Source organism: Bidens hawaiensis, unplaced genomic scaffold (genome assembly GCF_021521415.1).
Source record: "Bidens hawaiensis isolate Kalapana, Puna unplaced genomic scaffold, B.hawaiensis_p1.1 tig00067459_1, whole genome shotgun sequence".
Classification (NCBI taxonomy): Eukaryota; Viridiplantae; Streptophyta; class Magnoliopsida; order Asterales; family Asteraceae; genus Bidens; species Bidens hawaiensis.
In genome coordinates this window covers 59,393-67,668 of record NW_027501958.1, presented here as the reverse complement: position 1 = coordinate 67,668, position 8,276 = coordinate 59,393, and the positions used below count along the sequence as shown (strand labels likewise).

The 8,276-nt window shown below is 42.6% G+C and overlaps 2 pseudogenes; both read right to left on the bottom strand.

Annotated features, from left to right (window-relative positions):
- Positions 1-88: 88 nt before the first annotated feature.
- Positions 89-4,412, bottom strand: LOC143604964 (chitinase 1 pseudogene; annotated as a pseudogene).
- A 1,023-nt stretch (positions 4,413-5,435) lies between these two features.
- On the bottom strand, positions 5,436-6,395 carry LOC143604966 (chitinase 2 pseudogene; annotated as a pseudogene).
- Between the last annotated feature and the right edge of the window lie 1,881 nt (positions 6,396-8,276).

Here is an 8,276-nt window from a genome sequence, read left to right as displayed (position 1 = left end):
CCCGAGGAAAGTAGATCTGCTACCAGTGAGTAGATCCACGTTTCTTCACAGCCCTCCACTTCCTTCAGTAGTTAATCTAACTAGGATATTACCCTCCTTTATAATTAGATCTTTGTGTCTCAAAATAATTCATAAACTGAGAAACAGTGGTCCCCTTATCATATGCATAAAACTGGAAATTAATATAGTCTATAATATGACCATATCTCTTCCAAAGAGCCTGATAATGACTTTGAACTTCATCATCTTCATATGGAGCTATAGATGCAAACGAGACGACTCCATTGTTTTTAAGGGCAGTTATAAGCTTCCCGATGCAGTTAGCAAACGTTTCAGGATCTGCATGAAAATGCTCATAGTCGATATCAATCCCGTCCAGATTATACTCTTTGATGATGTTAGTTGTAGGGGTATGGTATTAAACCCGGTTTACAATCCTAAATTTATTATATTTGGTTTGTTTTATTATATGGGCTAATACATTTGTTATTGGGCTGAGGAGGTTTGTGGAGGTAGCCCTAATTGGGCTAGGCCCATTAGGGTATCATGATGGTGGCCATGAGACTCTATATAAGGAGGTCTTCACCTCCTTATCATGGGGTCATGCTCAGTAGGTGCCACCACCAGTTTTTGTGTCTGTGAACAAGAGGTCTTGAAGATCTCTTAGCGGTCACCTCCACACCCCCAAAACGCCACTGCAGATCGCGAGCAGCCGGAGGAGAGGATCAGCAGACCAGGATGCGGTTCATTCATCTCGAAATCCGTGGAAGCTCCGTCATGAGTCAGGTCAGATTCCATTTCATGCTTCGACATTTGCGCCATCCGTGGGACGGCAATGAACCACACTGGCCTCTCTTCTCGGCCCTCCGATCCGTTCATCAAAATCTCAGGAAGAACCACCGAGCTCTTGGGGAAACCCTTAGATCTATGTTTTCAGATCTGGAAAATACTTCCAGATCTGGAAGATGCAGGAGGAAACCACCAAGCTTTTGGGGAAAATCCTTAGATCTGTGTTTTCAGACCTGGAAAATACCTCCAGATCTGGAAGAAACAGGAAGAAAATGAGCTTTTGAGGAAAACCCTCAGATCTGGGTTTTCAGATCTGGGTTCGTCCGAGCAGCAGCCACACCTCATATTCATAGGTTTATAAACCCTATCAGATCTGTTGGTTTTACATAAAACCTACCTGATGTGGATATTCAAAACCTTTGGGTCGCGCGCGTGCCCAGGCGATTACTCTGCGCCTCAGCGGGTCGTGTGCGCGCGCCCAGGCGATTACTCTGCGCCACAGCGGGTCGCGCGCGCGCCCAGGCAATTACTCTGCGCCTCAGCGGGTCGCGCGCGCGCGCTTAGGCAATTACTCTGCGCCACAGCGCGCGAGCGCGCGCGCCCCAGGCGATTACTCCGCGCCACAGCGGGTCGCGCGCGTTCCAGGCGATTACTCCGCGCCACAGCGGGTCGCGCGCAGCGCACAGGCAATTACTCTGCGCCACAGCGCGCGCGCGTGCCCAGGCGATTACTCTGCGCCACAGCGTGTCGCGCGCAGCGCCCCCCAGACATGAAGGCAGAGCATGCTCAAGCAATAAGCATGCTCAAGCAATAAGCATGCTCAAGCATCAAGCATGCTCAAGCATCAAGCATGCTCAAGCAGCAAGCATGCTCAAGCATCAAGCATGCTCAAGCAATAAGCATGCTCAAGCAGCAAGCATGCTCAAAGCATCAAGCATGCTCAAGCAATAAGCATGCTCAAGCAGCAAGCATGCTCAAGCATCAAGCATGCTCAAGCAATAAGCATGCTCAAGCAGCAAGCATGCTCAAGCAGCAAGCATGCTCAAGCAATAAGCATGCCCAAGCAATAAGCATGCTCAAGCAGCAAGCATGCTCAAGCATCAAGCATGCTCAAGCAATAAGCATGCCCAAGCATCAAGCATGCTCAAGCAGCAAGCATGCTCAAGCATCAAGCATGCTCAAGCAATAAGCATGCTCAAGCAGCAAGCATGCTCAAGCATCAAGCATGCTCAAGCATCAAGTACGCTATCAGATCTGTTGGTTTTACATAAAACCTACCTGATGTGGATATTCAAAACCTTTGGGTCGCGCGCGCGCCCAGGCAATTACTCTGCGCCTCAGCGGGTCGCGCGCGCGCGCCCAGGCAATTACTCTGCGCCACAGCGGGTCGCGCGCAGCGCCCAGGCAATTACTCTGCGCCTCAGCGAGTCGCGCGCGCGCGCCCAGGCAACTACTCTGCGCCACAGCGGGTCGCGCGCGCGCCCAGGCAATTACTCTGCGCCACAGCGCGCAGCAGTTTTGCATTCGCGCCACCGCATACAAGTTTTCGCATACATGTTTCGCACTTCCTTTTACTAATTTGAGCAATATGACAACATTATATTGACATCAAATTAAAAAGAAAGCGAAGTAAAACATACATGCGTGAGCTCCAAGCTCAAACGCGTTGACGAGTCTTAACTCTAAAACGTCAGGGCCTTAGCCCAAAAATATGAGTCTTAGCTCAAACTTGAAGGCTGGGAATCCTCACAATTTCCCATACGGCTCCGCGCCATAGGCTGGGAATCCTCACAATTTCCCATACGGCTCCGCGCCATAGGCTGGGAATCCTCACAATTTCCCATACGGCTCCGCGCCATACTTAAAGGTTGGGAATCCTCAATTTCCCATACGGCTCCCAGCCATACTTGAAGGTTGGGAATCCTCATAAACCCGTCGGCCACGCGCCAGCTTTTATTATCATTACTTTCATTGCCCGTAAGACGCCCCGCGCGCAGGTTTCCATTATTATTACAGCCCGTAAGACGCCCCGCGCGCAGGTTTACATTATTATTACAACCCGTAAGACGCTTCGCGCGCAGGCTACTGTTATTATTACAGCTTGTAAGTCGCCTCACGCGCCAGCTCAGTTATTATTACAGCTCGTAAGTCGCCTCACGCGCCAGCTCAGTTATTATTACAGCTCGTAAGTCGCCTCACGCGCCAGCTCAGTTATTACTCTTAGCTCGTAAGACGCCTCTCGCGCGCAGGCTTTATTATTTTCAGCTCGTAAGACGCCTCTCGCGCGCAGGCTTTATTATTTTCAGCTCGTAAGACGCCTCTCGCGCGCAGGCTTTATTATTTCAGCTCGTAAGACGCCTCTCGCGCGCAGGCTTTATTATTTTCAGCTCGTAAGACGCCTCTCGCGCGCAGGCTTTATTATTTTCAGCTCGTAAGACGCCTCTCGCGCGCAGGCTTTATTATTCTCATCTCGTAAGACGCCACTCGCGCGCAGGCTTCATTGCTCAGCTTGTAAGACGCCTCTCGCGCGCATGCTTTATTACCCAGCTTGTAAGACGCCTCTCGCGCGCAGGCTTTATTTCTCAGCTCGTAAGACGCCTCTCGCGCGCAAAGCTTTATTATCCTTATAACTCGACACCACCATTATCTTAAGGATCACAACGCGTCACCATCATGGAGAAAATCTCCCAGACTCAAGACAATAAAGATAAGGCCGAATAAAAGGGAAAAAACGCCCTAACACCTTATAAAGTCCAACGCTCCACCTAAGCGTTTGCGCGCCCAGGAGCAACGCTGGACTTGGGGGGGCTTGTAGGGGTATGGTATTAAACCCGGTTTACAATCCTAAATTTATTATATTTGGTTTGTTTTATTATATGGGCTAATACATTTGTTATTGGGCTGAGGAGGTTTGTGGAGGTAGCCCTAATTGGGCTAGGCCCATTAGGGTATCATGATGGTGGCCATGAGACTCTATATAAGGAGGTCTTCACCTCCTTATCATGGGGTCATGCTCAGTAGGTGCCACCACCAGTTTTTGTGTCTGTGAACAAGAGATCTTGAAGATCTCTTAGCGGTCACCTCCACACCCCCAAACGCCACTGCAGATCGCGAGCAGCCGGAGGAGAGGATCAGCAGACCAGGATGCGGTTCATTCATCTCGAAATCCGTGGAAGCTCCGTCATGAGTCAGGTCAGATTCCATTTCGTGCTTCGACATTAGTGAGTGAAGAAAAACCCATGAGTCCACTGAAGATGGGCTAAAGTTACATTGTTGTTTATTGACAGTGTCACCTCCTAAGCTCAAAGCCACTTTGACATTAGAATGTTGGTTCTTGATTAAAGAAACTGTAGAAGGGTTGAAGTTATTTGTGTCCCAGAACACGTTGAATTTGCCATTGGTTGGGTGGGGGGAGACGAATCGGTGTAATCGATTGCAAATGCAAGTATGTAGTGGAATTCGAGGTTTGGATTTACGGGTACATCTGAAAATTCGACATTTTTGGATTCCGCTCCAATATATTCTCGAAATATTTTCGGTTTTTGATCAGTAGATTGGGCGGATGCTGTAAGTAAAAGAGTTTGTAGAGTGAAAAGAATAATTAAAAGTTTAGAGAGACCCATGTTTGATCAGAGATTTTAGAAGTGTCAAGTTGATATTAATTGTGGTAGCATAAGTTTGATTCTGATGTTATTATATAGGTTAAATAAATATTAATCTTGTTCTTAGCTGTCACTACCACATTGTCACAAACCAAAGTTTTTGTCATGTCGGCCGTCTGTAGAAGATCACAAACAGTGTCACTGTCATTCCTTGTTTTTTCTTGTTTCAATGTTTTCTTTTAGTAACCAAAGATGCATTTATTATGGTTTATTCAATTCCAGTAGTTGATTAGATCCTGTTTTCAGTCAAACCCTGAAGATGCATTTGATACATTTTTATTTAAAACAACTAAAAAACGAGATGTATTGCTTCATCTGATGGTGTGTTACTTATTTTTTATGAAAGAAGAAAAGAAACAATCTGCACAAGAAATCTTAGATATGCCCATGATTAGAAAAAGGATGATGCCAATATGCCCTGAGATTCTTGTTCATATCTAAAATAAAACCAAAGGCTTTGGATTCATCAACACACCGAACAAATATGCCTCCAAGCTTACCTTGTCTCTTCAATTATTCGCAGGCTTCAAATAATTCATTATCAGGAGGTAAAAACAAATTCATGGTTGTAAACTAAAATTTTAAAAACCACATTAGCTAATAAATTTAGGGAAAAAAAACCGCTTGCAGCTTAAATTGTTTCATCTGTTATATTATTTTTGTCACAAAATGATGGTTTAAACTTTTCATGTATGCTTATTTTTAATAGCTTGTATGGGTCCTTTCATGTTGTAATCATCTGTTTGATATGTGTGTGTCAATTGCGTACAGAAATAATAAAGTTCTTCTCTCTACGAGACTGCTTGGTCTCTTTTTTTTTTTTTATCATATATCATAATTAAGCGAATTAAGGTTCACTTAAGCTTAAGATCACAAAAAAGATTTGTAAGCACTTCAATAGTAGATAACAATCATATTATACACATACAATCTTTCGCACCAGAGTCACAACCACAAAGATATTTAAGTACAAAACATAATATATATACACTAAGGATGAGCAGCCAGCAAAGCTTGTGATTGCTTCTCGTAACGGAACCCTAAAGCCTTCGAATCATCTGCAGACCATACAAAGATCCCACCTAGCTTCCCTTGGTTTCTAAGCCTGCTACAGGCAGTAAAAAAACCGTTCTGTGGCGATAAACCTCCACTTCCATCACTGATGAAGCTAGCCAAGATACTACCACCATTATAATTCGAGCTTTGAGTCTGAAAATAGTTCATAAACTGAGAAACAGTGGTCCCCTCATCATATGCATAAAACTGGAAATTAACATAGTCTATAACGTGGCCATAACTCTTCCAAAGAGCCTGATAATGGCTTTGAACATCATCATCATCAAACGGAGCTATAGATGCAAACGAGATGACTCCGTTGTTTTTTAAGGTGGTTATAAGCTTCCCGATGCATTCAGCAAAGGTTTCAGGGTCTGCATGAAAATGCTCGTAGTCGATATCAATCCCGTCTAAGTTATACTCTTGGATGATTTTAGTGAGTGAAGAAACCGCGTTAGAAACCCATGAGTCCACCGACGAAGGGCTAAAATAACAGCTTCCTCCATTCACACTGTCACCTCCCAAGCTCACAGCTACTTTGACATTAGAGTGTTGATTCTTGATTGAAGAGACTTGAGGAGGGGCGAGGTTATCGGTGTCCCAGAAGACGTTGAACTTTCCATTGGTCGGGAACGAAGAAGATGAAGTGGTGTAATCGATTGCAAAGGCGAGTATGTAGTGGAATTGGACATTTGGGTTGATGGGCACATCTGAGAATTTCACATTATTGAACTCGGCTCCGATGTATTCACGAAAAAGGTCTGATTTTGATGCAGTAGCTTGTGTTGATGCCAAGGCTAAAACTAAAAGAGCTTGTAGAGTGAAAAGAACAATGTGAAATTTAGAAGAATTCATTTTGATCAGAGAGCAGATTGTATTGAAAGTTGATCAGTGTTGATGACTTGATGATGATTAAATGTTGGGAACAGCATTTAAATAGGAGATTATTTAGCGAGTTAATCATAATTTGAATATGGTGGCGTATGTGTGCTCCTGCTGGTGTTGTTTAAAATTTTGGTTTGAAGTCAAATTTGCAAGGGAAAAAAAACAAGAAAGTTGTCTCTGTGTTTGCTTCTCTTTTGTCATTTCTTGGGCATTTTGGTGAACATGTCTAAAATTGCATTCATTTTTCTTTGAAGATTGTTGCCAAGGTTGAACCTTTTAGTTTGTTCACATGACAAAAAGATTTTGTGTTCAAATTGAACACCTAGCCACCTAGGCATTAGACGAACCAAACGAAAACAAACATGTTCGTTTTCGTTTATTTAACTTTAAATGAATATAAACAAATGTTCAAGAACACAAACAAACTTCCCATCAAACAATTAACAAGCAATTCAGTAAACATTAAGTCCGTTTTAGGCCTAAACAGTAAACACCTACAAAATAAATGACCAAAATTCTATTCAAACTGGTTCCCTCCAACAATCAATCAAGAATTTGAATCACCCAATCAAGGTTGAATCAAAGAAACCAAACTCACATAGATAACATAAGCTCAAAAATCATAACCCGATTTCAAAATAAAATGATCCGTCTCATGCTTATTCAAAGAAAACATCAGTTATTCAAATCATTTATATTCTAATGTTTTCGAGTACTTGAAATAACAAAACAAAAATCACATTGTTTAATTCTCCATACACACAATTATAACCATAAACGATTTCAACTGGTAGAACCAAACTCAAAACCCTAACCACCAAACCCGTACAGGGTCCGGCCTTGTCTCTTCAACGCGTACACCACATCCATGGCGGTCACAGTCTTCCTACGAGCGTGCTCGGTGTACGTAACCGCGTCTCTGATCACATTCTCTAGAAAGATCTTCAAAACTCCACGGGTTTCCTCATAGATCAGCCCGCTGATACGTTTCACTCCACCTCTTCTCGCAAGACGACGAATCGCCGGCTTCGTGATGCCTTGAATGTTATCGTTTACGGTGTCGTTTCGCTCCTCCTTTGCCTAATCCCTTACGTCCCTTCCCACGGCCTGACATTTTCAACTCTCTTCAATCAGTGCTAATTATATTAATCGGATAAGTGACTGATAATGAGAATATAATGAATTGAGGTTTGCCTGATAGTTTAGTGAGATTGAGTGGATGGATGAGTTGAGGGGAAAGGGGTTTGGTGAATGTTTGTAGCTGTTGATTTTATTATTATTATGGACGGTCAGCATTCACGGCAATGTGATTTGTCACATGGATCGATGACGTGGCAAATGGAGTAAAGTGAGATGAGGTCAAATTTTACCAATTTTAATAAAATGTAATTACCTTTTGTTTTCTTTATTATTTTTCCTCACATAAATTAAGCGGGTCTATTTTCATCACCGTAATTACATAAAAATTACTATATTTTTTTTATTCTTTTTAGTTAAATAATATTTTTAATTAAAAAAATCTAGAAATAAAGTATACGTAATTAAAAATTTTATTGGCCATTAAAAATTATTATAGTAATAGTCGCTAGTCTAGCTAACGATTAATCATGATTAATTAGATCAAACTTTAATATACAATTTTTATTTTTGTATACGCACATGTACATATATGCATTTTTATATGTAATGTTTAGTTTTTATATATACACGTACACATTTTGACTGAAAATTGATTGGAATCATCGTAGAAACCGTTGATTTTGGTCGGAATCTCGACGGAACCGTTGATTTTGGCTGGAACCTTGCAGAATGTCGACTAAGTCCGATTAATTCTGAGTTTAGCTAGATTTGATTATTAACCAATTAATTGACCGATTGGCCCAA